The 18,028-nt window shown below is 41.3% G+C and overlaps 1 pseudogene; it reads right to left on the bottom strand.

Moving 5' to 3' along the window:
* Positions 1 to 15,939, bottom strand: part of LOC118631115 — a 51,509-nt pseudogene extending 35,570 nt beyond the window's left edge.
* Between the last annotated feature and the right edge of the window lie 2,089 nt (positions 15,940 to 18,028).

Raw genomic sequence — 18,028 nt, 5'->3', positions numbered from 1 at the left:
TATATATCCATAATGTTCTTTGAAAGCTATAGCAAAGCATAACTTATATAACATAAAATTAAGCCACCCACTTTAAGAATGTAATTCAATTATTTTTCAATTATTTTTAGTAACTTTATACTTTTGACACATCAACACAATGCAGTTTTAAAACATTTTCATCACTCTTCAAAATCTATGAGTCATTTTTATTCAAAATATACTCTCCTACCCTCAATCTTCTCTCTACATGTGTAAATTTGCTTTTCCTGGATATTTCATAGAAATTGTATTATCCATTATGTAGTGTGTGTGTGTGTGTGTGTGTGTGAGAGAGAGTGAGAGAGAGAGAGAGAGAAGAGAAGAAATCTATATTATTTAGCATAATGTTTCTGAGGTTTGTCCATACTGTAGCTTGTATCAGTAGTTCATTCCTTTTTATTGATGAATACTATTCCACATTGTGCATGTGCCGCATTTTCCTTTCCAAGCACTGGTTGATAGACTGATGGATATTTGGTTTATTTTCAATCTTTGTGTGGATATATATTTTCTTTTTCTTTCTTTCTTTCTTCTTTCTTTCTTTCTTTCTTTCTTTCTTTCTTTCTTTCTTTCTTTCTTTCTTTCTTTCTTTCTTATTTAATTAATTTATTTTTGTTACAGATGTTTCTCCTTTTTCCGCCACTGATCCCCCCTCCCCACTCCTCGCCCCGTCCCCAGCTTTGTTGTCCATGTCCATTGTTCATGCATACATGCATATAAGTTCTGTGGTTTATCTCTCCCCCACCACCCCCCCTTCTGGGGATTGTCAGTCTGTACTGCACTTCCACGTCTCTGGGACTACCCCATTCCTCAGACTGTTATGTTCATTATATTCCACAAATAAGTGAGATTATATGATACTTGTCTTTCTCTGTTTTGCTTGTTTTGCTTAGGATGACACTTTCCAGGTCCCTTCATGTCGTCTCAAAGGATAAGAGATCTTTCTTTCTTACAGCTGCGTAGCACTCCATAGTGTATATGTACCACAGCTTTTTTATTCATTCGTCTACTGATGGACACTTGGGCTATTTCCAGATCTTAGCTTTTTTTTTTATCCTTACCCGAGGACATTTTTCCATTTTTTGTTCAGGTAGAGTGGGAGGGAGAGAAAGGAACAGAGAGAGAGAGAGAGAAACATCGACGTGAAAGGAACACATCGAGTGGCTGCCACCCGCACGACCAACCAAGACTGGGGACAAACTGCAACCTAGGTACATGCCCTTAGCGTGAACCGAACTCGGGTCTCCCTGAACCACAGGTCGACTCTCTAACCACTGAGCCAAACTGGCCAGGGCAGATTTTAGCTATTGTAAATAGTGCTGCTATGAACATGGGGGTACATATATTCTTTCTGATTGGTGTTTCAGGCTTCTTGGTATGTATTCTTAGAAGTAGGATCACTGGGTCAAATGGAAGTTCAATTTTTAATGTTTTGAGGTAACACTTCTCTTTTTAAATTGTTGGAAGTGCTAGTGCTGGTTTTTATGAGTACTTACATGTAACTTTGTAAGAAACTGAACAACTGTTCAAAATCACGATACTTGTAATTTATTCACACCCTTACAAACTCTTGATATTATATATCTTTTTATTATAGCCAGTAGGTGTATCTCATTGTAGTTTAAAATTACGTGTCTCAAATGACTGATGATTGTAAATACATTTTCAAGTGTTTATTTTCCATTTATATGTCTTATTTTGTGAAATATCTATTCAAATTTTAATTGAGTAATTTGTTTTTTTATTATGGAGTTGTGATGATCCTTTATGCATTCTGGATACCAGTATTTTATCAGACATATGACTTGTAAATATTTTCTTCCAGCCAATTAAATTTAAATTTTTTTTTCTTTATCGATTTGAGAGAGAGAGGAAGGGAGAGGGAGAAAGAGATGGAAACATCGATGGGAGAGAACATCGACTCACCACCTCCTGCATGCCCCACACTGGGGATTTTGCCCACAACCTGGGCATGTGCCCTGACTGGGAATCAAACTGGGGACCCCTTGGTGCATGGGATGATGCCCAACCACTGAGCCACACCAGTCGGGCTAAATTTTTATTTTAATTTAATTTTTTTATGTTAGTTTTTAAATGCCAAAATATTAAGCACAATTTGATTTATATTTTAATGAAGTCTGATTTATCATTGTATTGTATGGCTTATGATTTTTGTGTTGTATATGAAAACTCTTTGCTTAATTCAAGGTCAAGAAGATTTTCCTCTATATTTTTGTTAAAATGTTATAGATTAATTCTTACATATAGATGATGTTAGTATTTGTGTATGGTGGTAGGGTGTGAGGGAAGAGGCTTAAGGGTTTGTGTGTGTATGTTTGTATGTCTGCTTTTACATATATGTCTCTAATTGTTCCAGCACTATTTGTTGAACATAGTATTCTTTCCTAATTTATTGTCTTGGAATTGTTAATTTATTGTCTAATCAATTGTTAGAAATTGATTAGCCCTAAATTTAAGAGAATATCTGTAGACTATCGATTCAGCTGCACTCATTGATGTGCCCATTCTTGTCCCAATACCACACTGTCTAAATTACTGTGGCTTTGCAGCACACTTTGTCATCGGGCAGCTAAAGCTTCCATGTTTTTCTTCTCTTTCAAGATTTTTTTGGCTACTCTTGATCCTTTGCCTTTCTATATCAAGTTTCAAATCAGTCTGTCAATTGCTGCACAAAATCCTGCTAAGATTTATATAGGGATTTCATAAAATCTATTCATCAATTTGAAAAGAATTGCTATTTTAACGATACTAAGTCCTACAATTTATGACTGTGGGAAGTCTTTGCATTTATTTTGATCTGTGATTGTTTCTCTCAGCAAGGTTGTATAAATGTAAGTATAAAAATCTCATACATCGTTTAAGAAATTTACTCCTAAATATTTTATTTTTATGACATTGTTAACAGAATTTTGTTCTTAGTTTCATTTCCAGATCTTTTGTAGCTAGTATATAACTTATTTTGAAACACGTGAAACTGTCAGTTTTCTAGAACAACAAACGTATTACAATTTAAACAAAGATTACTATATAATTATTTTATTTTATGAATTTTTAAAACTATTCCAAGACCTATCTGCACATAGTTCTTCAGGGAGTGCAATTAGACTCATGGACTTACAGGTGCATCACGAGGGTTAATATGTGTATTCGACTTCCTTTATGTAACTTGTTTTGTTCCTGAATGTCTTTCCTTCTTGGATCTTTGCAACATTATAAGAAAATGCTCCAAAATAACATATAGATGCATGGCTAGGACGAGGTTCCAGCTATATACATGTAGGTTTCTTATTTCACATGAATGTCACTGCATCTACCATTAATCCCACGAACATAGAACATTTTTTCCCTTTGATTACTAAATCCACTCAAATAGGGAGAATTTTAACTATCCTAAGCACTTTTCCAAGTCTCAACCTGAAACTCTTACTTTAGAATAATTATAAGGGAACGGTTCTTCTTTTTGATTCAAAAAAATAAAAAATAAAATAACCCTGCAAATTTAATAGGTAGAGAACTATTTGCAAATGGAACTGCCAGATAAAATGTACTGCAGAACTATTTTTAGAAGTCCCAGAAAATTCTACAGCATGCAATCAAACTATATCTGATCTGGAAGTCAGTAGACTTACACTATGTATAATTCAAGAAATAACCAAAGAATTAGCAATGGTCTCAGAATCCCTATAAGCAAAAAATTTCAACACTTATGCAGAATAATTGGACCAGTGCCCATAGCAGCCAATTTAATAGTTATAAATTGTTAGCTAAACTTTCCAAATATCTTCTTAAAATCCAAAGCCAAGGAAAGTCTTCAACCAATATAAACCAGAGAAAAATGGAGATAAGTACTAGAAAAAATATTTATGTACCTTTTGTTATTAGTCCTTGTAATACGCTAACCTAATAAAAAAAATAACGTAATGTTTGAGGATATAGTTTTGTCATATGTAAGCAGAACAATTAAGTAATTCTACCTTGCTTCCTTATAATGACTAGCCTAAACATAACATGTTAGATACATTTGTAGCCATATTCTTTACTGTAATAGATTTATCCTTAGCATTTTAAGATCTCCATTAATAAGCATACTCAATATTTACTTATTTTCACTTGGAAAAAAGTTGACATTTTGCCTGGAAAGTTATGCTGCAAGAATTTATCATGTTCTATTCTATTTCCGCCAAACCTTATACCAAACTTAAATGCTCTGATCCAAAATATTGATGACTTGTGTCTATATACCACTGGTCTGGACAATTTAGCACTGACTCTATCGTTCTACTCACTGAACATGGACATAGAACTTCTCAGAAAATAAAGTTACAAAGTTATTAAGCAGTTATTATCTCAGGCTTCATCTATCATCTAACGAGATATCACATATTATTCAAAATAGCTCAAGATGAGCGTACCGAGTATTGTAATGCAGGAGAGAGACGATCCATGTTTCTCTCTCACATCGATATATATCTCTCCCTCTCCCTTCCTTTCTCTCTAAAACATCAGAAACAAACAAACCGACCAGTCAACCAACAAACAAGAACATCAGCTTTCTGTGTAACTCCACTAGTCAGTTAGAAGATGAAATGTCATTTCTCAAGCTTGGACAAAACGATACAACAATTTGAATAAAAAATACCTTGAAAAAGTGGGTCCCACGTGAAGAAAACCCTTGTTATCAGAGAAAGCCGTGCCTTGTCTTTCCTGGTTGTTGCTGGCAGGGGAGCCCTTGCGATACCCCAAGAGAAGGGATTTTCTGAGACTTGTACGGGAAGATGTGATATGGTAGAAAGCTTATTTCTGTGGAATTACAACCTGGGATTCCTAAGTCCCCTTCCCTCAGTCCAGTCACAGGAGAAGTACAGCTGGGGTTTCAGGAAAGCTAGCAGCAAAGCCGTGTCCAGAGTCTCCCTTCCGTGTTGGGGACAGGTCCAGGACCGCTGCCGGCTAGCTGTCATCCGTTAGCCCACTGTGCTGGGTCCGCGTGGCCATGGGCCATGTGTGCTACTGCAAGGAAGCAGAGCGGAAGAGCCCTGGAGTCAGGAGTCCGGCAGTGCGCCAAGAGGCACCAAGAGCTTGAGCTCCTTTGTCTGGGGGACTTTATATCCCCACATTTCCAGGTGCTTGCTGTGACCCTGCCCATTTGAGCCAATGACCTCTGTTCCCAGGTGTGACTGGCAGGCAACACCTCCCCTGTCACCCAACGTTACTGGGCATGTGTCTATCTTCCCTTTTTCTAGTCCCCTTCCCCAAAGAGTTTGCAGGGATCATGCCCATAATGTCTGGCCTCCCCTTTGTTCCTCCCCTGTCATTAATCACTCGCGCATTACAACGGAATCACTGTGACAAAACAGAAAAGGGTGTGGTGAACAAATAGATCAGTAGCTCCTAATTTTTGAACAAGAATTATTAACATTGTACACATGGCTTTTTTTTTTTTTTTCCTGGTTTTGTTGTTGTGATTGCTTGAATGTTGAATTCTGAAGTTCTTCTGGAGAATAAGCATTCCTCTGCAGGGAGTCTGGCTCACCCTGGGATGATTTACACACGTTTTCGGTGTGTCAGTCGCACGGACTAAAGAGAGTCGAGTGGAAGGAACAGGGTAACGAGATGTTAACAACATTCTGAAGCCACGTACTGAATGCTGAGGACAGCGTCCGCCTTTCTCCCCGACACCTGTGCTTGGTGTCTGAGAGGACGGGGGTGAGGGGTGGAAATATCTCCGGGAGCCTCAGGAAGCATCGGTGGTGCACTGTTCCCCTTGGAGACAGGATGTCAACATAAGCTTCAGTTAGGAATTTGTATAAAACTGCTAAAATCCCAACTGATGTTCTTTCTCAATCTCTCTCTCCCTCTCCCTTCCTCTCTCTCTAAAATCAATAAAGAAAAAAAAGTATTAAAAGAAAAAAAGTATTAAAAAAAAAAAAAAAAGGCCTGGCCAGTGTGGCTCAGTAGTTAGCGTCAACCCATGCACCAAGAGGTCACCAGTTCGATTCCCAGTCAGGGCACATGCCCAGGTTGTGGGCCCGATCCCCAGTGGGGGGCATGCAGGAGGCGGCCAATTGATGTTCTCTCTCATCCATGTTTCTATGTCTCTCTCTACCTCTCCCTTCCTCTCTCTCTATAATCAATAAAGAAAAGAAAAATATTTAAAATGGCTGAAATCAGTTCCCATTTCTTATTAATATGAAAAGGAGGTCATTTTATAAAGAATCAGTTTGTACGGGATCCAAACCTGGTTAGACAAAAATATAAACAAATAGTTTCAACGGGACTGATTTTTCCTTAGTATAAATCACAGCCAATTCCATCATCCGACGGCCTGCTTTCAACGGTTCCACTCTTGTTTCAGCGAGGGTTTCATCCTTTCGTGTCTTATACTCCTGTTTTAAAAGATAAAATAGGTTTTCAAGATTGATGGGAGGGGAATGAAAAGCAAAACATAACCTGAAACCAAACATTTAGACTTTTAAGTGAGTCTTGTTTTCTCGACTTTTTTCCTTTAAAGGTGAATGGACTTGTCACTACGGACTGTGTTTTGTATTTGTCTCTGGAGCAAACCCTGGCAATTCCACCAAGGTTCCTGAGAGCTTTTAAAAAACGAGCGACCTCCCTGCCTTTGGGGACCTGCCAGCACTTAGTTTTGCTTGTTCCTGTTCCCTTTGTTTCAATGAGATTAAACTTCAGAACTGAAACGAGAAACAGAGTCCTCATTGACTACCAGTGTGGGAAGCAAAGGAAGCGGGACACTCCCGTAGGTTGTTTAACCAGTGGGCTAAGGCCGGGTTACTGACCACAGACCTACGTGGTCTGGCACTATCCAGCTGTGAGGAACGCAGGTACATCTGGAAAGTTAGGAACCCTTCATTTTGCGACACCTGTTTCATGCCCTAAAAGACAGGAATGAAGTAGAAGATGTATTTGTGGCGTCTTCTGCCAGTTACTGTCAGCAGAGGGTGACTGGGGTGAAGTAAGGTCACCTGAATTCTGTGTTTAGTGTCAATGTCCATTCTAGGTATGCAGTGTGCTTATAGTTTACTGTGTACCTTCATCTATATGCTGTTGTCTTTATTCTAAGCAAAACATTCATCTTTTGTCCTTGCATTATCCAAACCTTGAATTTAAACCCTTCACAACCTCCAGTTTGTACCTCAACTCCACCACCCATTCATCCAGTGAAACTGGTGCCTTAAATGCTATGTCTATTGGCTTCTTTTCCAGCTTTCTTCTTTGGCCTCTCCAGAGCTTATGATACCCGGATGAGGTGCTCTCCCTCTTAAAATACTTCTCTTCGCTCTGGGTACCAGTCTCCTCTCTCAGGCCACTCGGTTTTAATCTTCTGATCCTCTATGTAGACCTTATATTTTACGTTTAATAGCCCTTCCTTCTCTCTCCTGATTTTTCTCTTGTAATCTGTTTTATAACACTTGTAGTCCTATTTTCTAAATCTCTGCCTTGAGCCCAGAATTCTCCGTGTCCCAGAATCTTGTTTTCAGAACCCATACGCGTCTGCTGTCGGATGCTGCACAGACCTTTCCCACGCGCTGCGTCAAAACCAAATCCCCACCTTCCTCGAAGCCCTGCTGCTTTTATCTCTAAAGACATAACCCAGTCATCCCACCAGAAATCATGGTCTCCCCACCTCCTTTCATGACGTTTCCATCTGATTGGCCCCCGAGTCCTCCTGGTTGTGAACACCGACAGATGTCTCCAGTCAATTTCCCTTCTGGCCGTCGTCACGGACACCTCTTGGGTTTACGATCTCTCCTAGCGTGTCCCGCTTGATCTCTTTGCTTCATCTTTTGTCATTTTTCTAAAATGAAAATGTGTCATGGGACTTTGATTCTTGATAGCATTTGTGTCCTCGGTGATTATAGAACAAAGCAGAACTCAGTCCCGTGGGCCCCAACAGGCCCTAAGCAGCCCCTAGCTACCTGATTGAGCCAGGTCTCCACTGACCTCCGGACCCCACTGTCCGAATGCCCCTCATGTGGCCTCTGGTTTCTGATACTGCTCAGCGATGCATTTTAGAATATTCTTTCCTCAGTGTGGAAAACCTGTTCTCATTTCAAAGACCAATTTAAAACACCCAACTGGTGAAGTCACGTACTAATCCATTCTTCTGCCCACGCTGTCGACCCTCTGCGTGAATTTCATCATCTACTTCATGGGCTTTAAAATCTTCTGTACAGAACTTTTCCCGCCTACCAATCCTTTCCCGGGGACTGCGTTTAGAATTAAACACTCACGCATCCCAGCTTTTCTACTGGCTCTGGTGATCCGTCACCTAGTAACTAGAAAAACAGCTGTGGCCAAACACACCTACATGTTGTTCATCTTCGTGTTCCCAGAATTCAGCCGCTTCCTGGTCACTTCCAGGCACTCCGGTACATCTGAAAACAAGCAGACACGCAGCACAGGAGGGACACCACCGAGGAGACGGTATGTCACAGCCAGCCTTATTAGTAGCTTCTAGAGGGACACACTCTTAGAAACATGCTATTTCACAAAGGCCCAAGGGAGATGACTCAGCGGCAGTAAACTCTCCCCATGACACTGCAACTGGACACTTGTCCTCAGAGCTTGGGAAATTGGCTTTTCCCATTTTTTTTTTTTTTTTCTCAAAAAATGTTGCCATGCCTGCCAAGCCATCCTCTGGAAAGGATAATTTGTCTTTGTCAGCGACAGAAATTCAGAATTTGAAATAGAAAAGATCTACATTCCAAGGCTATGTTTCACCTGAGGTTGAAGAAAATGACACAAAATACCAGTGCCATAATGTTATGATGCATTATATAAATTACATTATATATTATGTTACAGTTTCTGTTCTTTCCTTTTATTTTGGAATTTTCTGTTTTAACTTCCGCTTCACTGCTGATTACCTTTTTATTGTTGCAAAAATAGCAATGACAAAACAAGCAAGAGGCGCTGCTCCGCGTGAAAGAGAAAACCAGAATGATGGAAATCACAACGGTTTGCTCATTAAGTGCCTGTCTTGTACCAGACTCTAGTCTAAGAACTTTACCAACATTTACTTGTATAACACATTATGACTGCATTACCTTAATATTTAGAATGACTCTAGTGGTCAAGTACTATTATCTCCAGGTTACAAATAAATGACTGAGTCACAGATAGATGAACAACATACCCAAGATCAAGGGTCTAGTTAGAGCTGAGGACCCAGCCCAGGCAGTTTGCACCACTGGCTGTGTCTGTAACCACCAGGCAACACTGTTTCCTTATTGGAAAGAAGTGACTCGGGGTATTGAGCTAAATATTGAAGTTAGAACCCTGGGTATCCATACATAGATATTTAATCACACAGGACATATCAAAGGTGAGTATATAAATAGCTTAGAACTATTTAAAGACATTTTCCATTTATACAAATCACTTAGAGGAAATGATAATTATCCTAGAGATAACCACTTATTAATATAGACAACTTAATCACAGTCGTTGACCCGTGTTGTTTTTGAAAAGGACAGCAGGTTTAATTTATTAAAATTCACTGTGTAATGACCCAGAATCACATTCTCACAACAGGTGATTTAACCTGTATAAAAATAAACCCAGTGGCACTAATGATTCATGGGATCTCAAGGCTCTGGTGTGAGGTGGAGCTCGGAACACAAAGTCCTTCAGCCAGCAGGCTTTATACACTGTGTTTTTTTTAGCCCCGTTTTATCTGATGTAAAGGATTTGTAAAAGGGCCATCCATATTCATCCTTTGTGTGTTTTTGGAAACTCATTAATTATACATTACTTCCTATGTCTTGATAGGCAATTTTGTTTTGTTTTGTTTCTTACATTGACTTCCTCCCCAGATAAAGTCATCCTAAGATGCGTCAGTATTTGTCTAGTCTAAATGCCACACTAAACTGCAGCATCGTTGATTCTGCTCCTTTACTGTGTCATCTTTCATGCAGCAGATCATTCTTGTGTGGACTAGCTGTCATTCTACAAATGTGACCTCACGTCAATGCATTAAGGTCTCGTGGCTTTGCACCCCCTCTCCTTTTCCCTCTGTGGCCCCCTTTTTTTCCCTGACATCTCACATACCCCTGCAAATGATTCTTCCCGTTTGTCCATGGCCTTGATTACGTCCAGAAGGATCTTGGTGGTGATCCCCAGGGCCCTGTCCAGAGCCCTCTTTCCATTCTGTGCTGCACTGGGTGATCGTATCCCGACCCATGGTCCAGCACACGAGTACACCTGTATTTATAACTGAGATGGTCAGGTCTACCCTTTGTAATAACAACTCCGTGGCTTCATCGCCAATTACCTATTGGATACTCCAACACTGAGAAAGCACACACCTCGTTGGGAAAGAGAAAGAAAGACTACATTTCAGAGTAATATAAAAGCACAGAACAAGGGCAAACAAGGCAGTCTAGAGTGTCAGGAAGGTTCCAGAAAGCTGATATACTGACGATGAGTAATAGGAACTGGCCAAAGAGATGGGAAGACAAAGGGTGAAAAATCGCTGGAGGTGACCGAGTGGAACTGCCGACCGCTTAGTCTGGCCGAAGCACCAGGCGTGAGGGGGCAGCAGAGCGGGGCCATGAGGGCGGCGGGGCCATGAGGGCGGCGGGGCCAGGCCAGCCAAGGCTTCCCCCTGGAATGCTGTTGGGTACGTGCTTTAGAAATATAACTCAGTGTGACGTGGAGATTAGATTTTAAAGTAGCAAGCCAGGAGTCAAGAAGACCAGCCATACATTATTGCAGTAGTTCTCGTGACAGGGTTAGATTGAATTAGAATAGTTATTTGTTCGTTTGGAGATAAGTAAATGGACGCAGGAAATAGTCTCAAAGGGAAAACGGACACACCTTTGCAGCTGGGTAGCAGGCATATGAAAACTACGTCAAGGATGACAAAAGGCACGTGTCTTGAGTAGCTAGAGAGATTCACTATATGAACATAGAAGTCTGGGTTGCAAATGGAATTTAGGGCTCCATTTGAAATATGCTTGACATGGGTTTCGTATGCAACATCCAGATAGATTTTCCCAATAGTAGTTAGCCATTTGGGTTGAGGGCTCAGAACGAATATACAGAGTCAAGATGTGGTTTTGGATGTGGGGAAGGTATCAAGCACATATCGGCGGGAACACTTTGTAAAGACTATGACTGTCTAACGACTAGGCTGTACACCTGAAACCAATACAAAGTAATGTTGAAGGTAAGCTATAATTTTTTTTTAAATGTTTAAAAAAGAACCTATGTAAGACCATTGGTTGAACCTGAATAGCTCTCCTCTGGGAATGAAAGGAAAAGGGCAAGGATGAAACATATTTGTCATTAGTGGGCACATGAGCAGTTGGCATAGGTCGTGTCTGATGCAAGACTCTTCATGATACGGGAATGAACAGTATCTACTAGATGCGAAAGAATGAGACCGGATGGCATCTTCAGGACAGTGTTACATTTTGAAATAATATTGAAGTCAAAGAAAATGGAGTTGGTCAAGGCAGTGAAATAATTGCTAAGTGGTGCAGAGGGCTGTCACGAGTATGCAGAGTAGCCATTTGTTGTGGTGCTTTGGGCGACAGCGATGTGCCCCCCTTTGCGGCCATGGCCCTAAAGACGGATGCGCATTACCAGTTCCAAGCATAATTAGAACATGAACCCAAACCGTTTGCCGATAACTTTGAAGTGTGTGCTATCATTTAATCCCTAAATCACTTCATAGAGTAATACTACGGTGATTTCCACTGTAGAGATTAAAAAAAAAAAATAACTCTTTAGAGAGAATAAGTAATTTGCTCAGAGAAACCTCAAAGTCCATGGTGAAACCACATTATATGTGGACAGATAGTCCATTTATGAATTTGGTCAGCTTGCTTTTCTCATAAAGTGACTTCGACTCTTTCAACAGCACTGGCCACCAATCTCCAGTGACAGCTGATATCTGATCGGGGACCCGAGACACCCACCTAGAGGTGTGGCAGGGATTCTTGCCCAGGGCAGGGCTGCAGGTGGCAACTTATGAAGCACCTGCTAAATCTGAAGTTCTGACTATTCTTCTTTGACACACCAATGGGGAAATTTTTTTTTAAATTTTATTTCATGATGTAAAATTCCAGCAGTGTCTGAAGTTTTAAGTCACTTAATTGCCTTCTTCACTTACTGCTGAGATGAAATATGAATTTGTTTAGTGAGGTTGTGTGTGTGTGTGTGTGTGTGCGCGCACAGAGCCAGAAATTGGACTTTTGCTCTTTATTGCATTTCTTAAGCTAGCTACACTTGGCAATTCATTTACATCAATAATTGAAAAGCCATCCGTCTCCTCTTGTCTTCAACTCCTTGCGATGCACACTAATGATATGCATGATTGGCTGTTGCCATAAAAATGCACCATAAATTTTTTAAAGATAATTCAGCTACAGAGAATGAATCAATATGAACTACAGTAATAACATATGAGAGACAATCTCTCTAATGCCACTTCAAAGCAGTTAACGCTCCCCTTGATGAGAACCTAGCATCGCTCCAGTTGGAGTTTTTGGCAGTGGCTTAGCACTTCCCTCTTTCAAAATTTAACTGAGGGACTGTGTTCTCATCCACCCAGCTTTCTAGACAGCTCACCCCTGCTGATGCTGCTTTTTTTCTTTGCTTCCTGGTTTCTACTGTGTTGGGAGTGCCCTGTAAGTAGAAAGGACCTCCATGTGTCATGTGCATCATCAAATTGGGTATAAAATATTGTGTTCGTTCATTTGTTCATTCATTCATTCATTTCATAGACTATCATTTGTCCTTAAATCGATAATAGTCTCTTACACGAGACTGCCATCCATGAGAAGGTACAAATCACAATAAAAATCTGAAATAAAACCAACCTGGAGGCCAATCAATGCTCAGGCAGAAGTTCAGTGTCTAAACTGAATGAGGGCGTGCTGGTCCCAAGCATAGGATGATTTTGCTTATTTTGTTGGAGAAAGCTGAGGCAATGCTGTTTGCAAGTAATCCATCCACCTGGGGAGCCACCCAGGGAAAAGGGTCAGAGGGCAGAAATAGCTTCTTCTTCTAGCATTGTCTGTCCCAGGCCAGTGACAGTAGGGTCTCTTATAGAGACTGAGCTTCGTGCCTATACATTTTAAGTAAGGAAGAGAGTATGACCCACATATCACGTCTTCTGCATGTAGGTGTTCGTGTAGAACAGCCTTGGATGTACTCAGCCAAGTGCCATCTAAACCAGTGTTGGTCTCTGCAGAGATCTGGGCACCTTGATGATCTGGGCCACAGGGAGTGGGTGGGACTGCAGTTCCAGTGAGGCAGCAGAGCTTCCCAGATCCCCCTGCACTTTGCCTCCTAGGATAGCTTCTGGAAATGGAAATGCGGAACTGTAGCACACACACGCGCACACACTTTGAAACTCACTGTTTTGAGGTATGTGTTTTATTACCTAGAGCAGTGCTGCATGTATTGATACAGAATGGAATCCAAAAATTGCTTGCTGGAGTGAGATCAATTATTTCTCTTAAACCTCAAAGCGATTTTATTTTGGAATCTCAGGAGCTGAAATTCAGTTCATCGGGGCTTCGTTACCTAGCAGTATTGCTACTGATTAAAGAGAGGCCCTACCTGTTATTTTTTTTAAATTTCTTTCTGGTCCCGATCTCTGTTTGTATTCCTCCTACGATGCACAGAGCTTCACTCTGAAGTGTGTATGTCCGTAAATACACATACTGGACAGTGTTGTTTGGCATGTATAGCTTTAAATTGCATATGTGTCATTGTATTTTACTCTCATTTTATTTCTTACTTTACTTTTTGAAGTATAATTTTAATCTATTTCTAGTGCAGCCTATTACATCTAGTGCATTACTCCCATAATACGTTACTTATCCATTCTCCTGTGTATTTCTCATATGTTTGCTTACAGTCACATATGTACACACACACACACTCCAACTGCACTCAGTTGCTTTGTACAGATCCCCATATAAGACTTCTCTGAGATGTGTGCTCAGGAATGGACGTGATTAACCATAATGCTTACTTAATGACACGAAGGTCCTTCCGAGCATTTCCAACGTGACTAAAGACACTGACATGATCAGCGCGCCGTAGTCCTGGTCTGGCCACCTCGTCACTCATGCCTGGCATTATACAACTTTCCAATGGCTGCTGATCTTAGGAAAGTGCCTGGTATCTCTTGCTGATGAATTTGCATTTCTCTCATTTTGATTAGTTGGAATGATTCTTCAGAGGAATTTCCGGTATTTTAGCTTAGTGATTCGTTTTTGTCCATTTTGTTTCTTTGTTTGTTTGTTTGTATTTCAAACCTATGCTTCCAGTGTTAGGAACGACATGTAGCAGAGGCAGACCAGAGCAATGGTCAAAGACAGAAACTCTGGGTTCAGACGGAGGTCAGTTCTCGGATTCTCTGTTTGTAAGGTGCAGGACGTGAGGCCAGTGTTTGAGCTTCTACGTGTCTTCTGAGGGCAGTGCAGGAGGCCTTGGTGAATGTTCGATCCACGTACCGCTACTACTGTATGACCCCAGGTAATCATTTGGAACGGGGTTATTCTTCCTAGAATATTTAATAAAATCCAGGGTGAAGCCATCCAGGCCTGGAGATTTCTGTATCAGAATTCCTCTCAGTATGATTTAATTACTTTGGTAACTCTAAGGTCTTTCAGGTTTTTGATCTCTACTTGTATCACTTGGTTTTGCAGAAATTTATTAATTTCATGTAAAGTATCAAAATTATTCAGAGGCATTTAGTAATTCAAGATGTTGTTCAATCTCGGCTTTTATCTAGCTCCCTGACATTTCCATCACCCCAAAGTAAATATCTAACCCATTAAGGAGTTTCGCTCCCTCCTCTTTGATCCATTGGTTGTTCAGTAGCATGTGGCTGAGTCTCCGCATACTTTCTCTTCCAGTCTTCCTCCTGTAGTTAATTTCTAGTTGTGTGTCATTGTGGTCAGAAAAAAACGCTTGATATGATTTCAGTCTTCTTAAATTTACTGAGGCTTGTTTAGTGGCCCAGCATGTGATCTAGCCTGGAGAATGTTCCATGTGCAGTTGAAAAAATATATGTTTCTTCCAGTGTTTGGATGAAAAGTTCTATAAAAGTCTACTAAGTCAATCAGTTCTAATGTGATATTTCAGGCCATTATTATTTGCGTTGAATCCATTCATCATCTTGTATAGTGTTGAAATCTTAATAATATCAAGTCTTCTAGTTCATGAACAAGGGATGTTTTTCAGTGTTTTTGTTTTGTTTTGTTTTGTTTTTTGGTCATCGTTAATTTCTGAAATGTTTTATCATGCTCAGCATGCCAGTCTTTGACCACCTTTGATTATATTTGTTACTATGAATACTACCCTTTTGGATGCTATTGTAAATGGAATTTAATTCTTAATTCCCTCTTTGGATTCTTTCACGTTGGGGGATAGAAACATGACTTGGGAGTGTGTGTTCTCGTGTCAGCAGGCAACGCCATGGAACGCTGATGGCCTTAGATGTCCGGCTTGTTTCTGATGCGTTGCTGCAGATCTGTGAGGTGCTCACCGCTCCTCCCACGACCTCTTACCTGCTAAGACACATCCTTCAAATGCTGCTTCCCCTGAGGGTCTTATTAAGGTGCGGTTGATATCTTCTTTAAGGTGGGAAGAGGGTAGGCCTAAGTCTGAGATGTATCTTCTTACTCTGTGATTTTGCCTGGCTGCTAGGGCTGGTAGAAAATGATGAACGAGGCGTCACTGGTCTGGCGCAGAGATTATTCCCTCATTCCTCAGCATTGCTCTTGCAGCAGTCGTACCCAACCTCCAGTGGCTGTTCTCCTCCCGGCCCCAAAGCAGCTGTTCTCCAGTAAGTCTCGTTGGTGTCTTCCTGGACACGCAGCCGGACTCAACCACAGACTCGTAGGGCGTCCGCATAGTGGGTCCCGGGCCCTTCCTCCTCGTGTTCCGTTCCTCACATTCAGCCCAAGTCAGCAGCTTCAGATTTCTAGTTCTTCTTAATTTCAAACGGACAACCCTTACTTTTAAAAGGATCTACTAGGATGGCATCAACTTTTGCTAAAATAAAGACATTTCTTTTTTCCCAGGAAGGTGATTGAAGAGCTCAAGTCTCGAGTGTCCCCTTCTCTTGTGTTGAAACTCCTGTTCCATTTGTCTTCTGGTGCCGGAGGACCAGCGAGCTCCTGGCGTCATCCAGTTTCACAGTGGATGTGGCAGCAGCTGTAGCCGGACGAGTCACTCTCCCATGGCCAGAAGTCCACACTCCTGCACAGTTGCACACAAGTTCCCGTCAATGCCGTGGGGGCCAGCTCCTGAGTGTTTTCTCTCTTAACGTGAGGTTCATTGTCTTGCACTATCATGTGCCTTGTCATTTTTCATTGAATGCCAGCCATTTGGTGTAAAAGAAGAATAGAAAATAAGATAAGTGATGTCAATTCCAAAAAAGAGCATACCACTTCTTCCCTTAAGGCCATATTGGGGAAGAAGGTCTGAGTGAGCTTAATTTTTTGATCACCTGCATCTGGACATCACTGTAGGTTGGATTAGTTAACCACTAATTTCAAATGTTTGAGGGATGTATCATGATGTTTCCTTCAGAAAATCTTGGGATAGAAATACCAGAGATATTCCAAAGTTGCCTTTACGCTTTATAGACAAGCGTCCCTCTCTCTGAATGCTGAGGGACCTCTCTCTACGTTATGGACTAGCTCCATGCTTCAGGCATATGGAGGAATTCTCTTTGTTATCTTATTCCGTCTGCCCCTCCTTTCTGCGCGTCCAGAGATCTCTCTTCTTTTTACTGCCATGTTACAGCTTTCAGAAGACAGCTGCAGGGCCCCTGTGGGAAGGAATCCCTCAGAGATGTTCTGTCCTGCATGCAGCCTCAGCACGTTGCCCATGGGGTACGGGAGTGGGCTCTGTGTGGGTGCAGGCTCCGGCTGGGGCTGGGGCTCTTCAGAATCTTAATCCATGTTGCCAGCCAGTCATGATCCACATGCACATCATACCTTTGTAGCAAGTTGACTTTGTCTTAAATAACCTGGCCTGGTCTTCTCTTCGTGGGTCTCTGCTGAGGAGTGTTGCAGTCATGAGCTTGTTTCTTCTAGCAAGTGCTCACGACTATGTGAAATTGAGTTTGTTTTGGATGTCTGGGGGTTTCTTACGAGCTGGCTCATTATCGTCGTTAGGTAGAAACAGTGTTCCCTTGAACATGTCTCCTCTGTGCTTTTGGTTTTGTACACATGAATATTTATTTCCCCAAAGCCAAGTTTCCCCAAAGAAGCCCGGAAGAGACCCACCATGCGTTGAGTCTTCCAATAATCACTGTTCACGTTCACAAATGTAGTGTTCAGAACACAAAGTTCTGAGCATGACATAGAGTTAGAATTTAAGGGTTGGGGCAGTTAAAACTCATATGCAAATATATCTTAGAAGCTTAGAAATCATGTGTAACTATTTTCTTTCTGGGCTATGAGCCCTTGAAGTTCTCCCTTCTGACTCCTTAATCTACTGACTGCTTAATCTACTATATATAATTGCTCCTATAAGAACACTTTCTAGGATAGCCAGCACCTCTCTTGAATGAAGCAGGAAGGATGAGGGAATGAGGGGGACCCCGAGATCAGAGAATCCTAGAGGGGCAGGTAAAGGTGTAGAGAAAGACGCACAGGTGGGAAGAGGCAGACAGGTGGCTGGAACATTGGGAATTGCAGTAGACCAGGAGGCTCCGGGGAAAACGTGGGCAGGCTTCCTGGCAGAGCTGGAGACTGATGGCTAAAATGCAGTAACTCAGCCCCCATGTGTCCTCGGCATCATCTGTGGAGAAAAGCTAGCAAAGGAGAGCAGGAGGCTGGCCCTGTTCCTGTAAGTTATTTCTGGATGCATTATTCATATTTGATAAATCATTTAGAGGCAGCTACTTTATTAGCTTATAAAGCACATTATATGGTTTTAAATTGTTAATACAGGCTGTTGTGATGCATATTGTATCTCAGAAAAGCCATGC

Source organism: Molossus molossus, unplaced genomic scaffold (assembly GCF_014108415.1).
Source record: "Molossus molossus isolate mMolMol1 unplaced genomic scaffold, mMolMol1.p scaffold_m16_p_15, whole genome shotgun sequence".
Lineage (NCBI taxonomy): Eukaryota > Metazoa > Chordata > Mammalia > Chiroptera > Molossidae > Molossus > Molossus molossus.
Note: the sequence above shows the minus strand (reverse complement) of the source record. Positions and strands in the feature narration are given on the sequence as shown.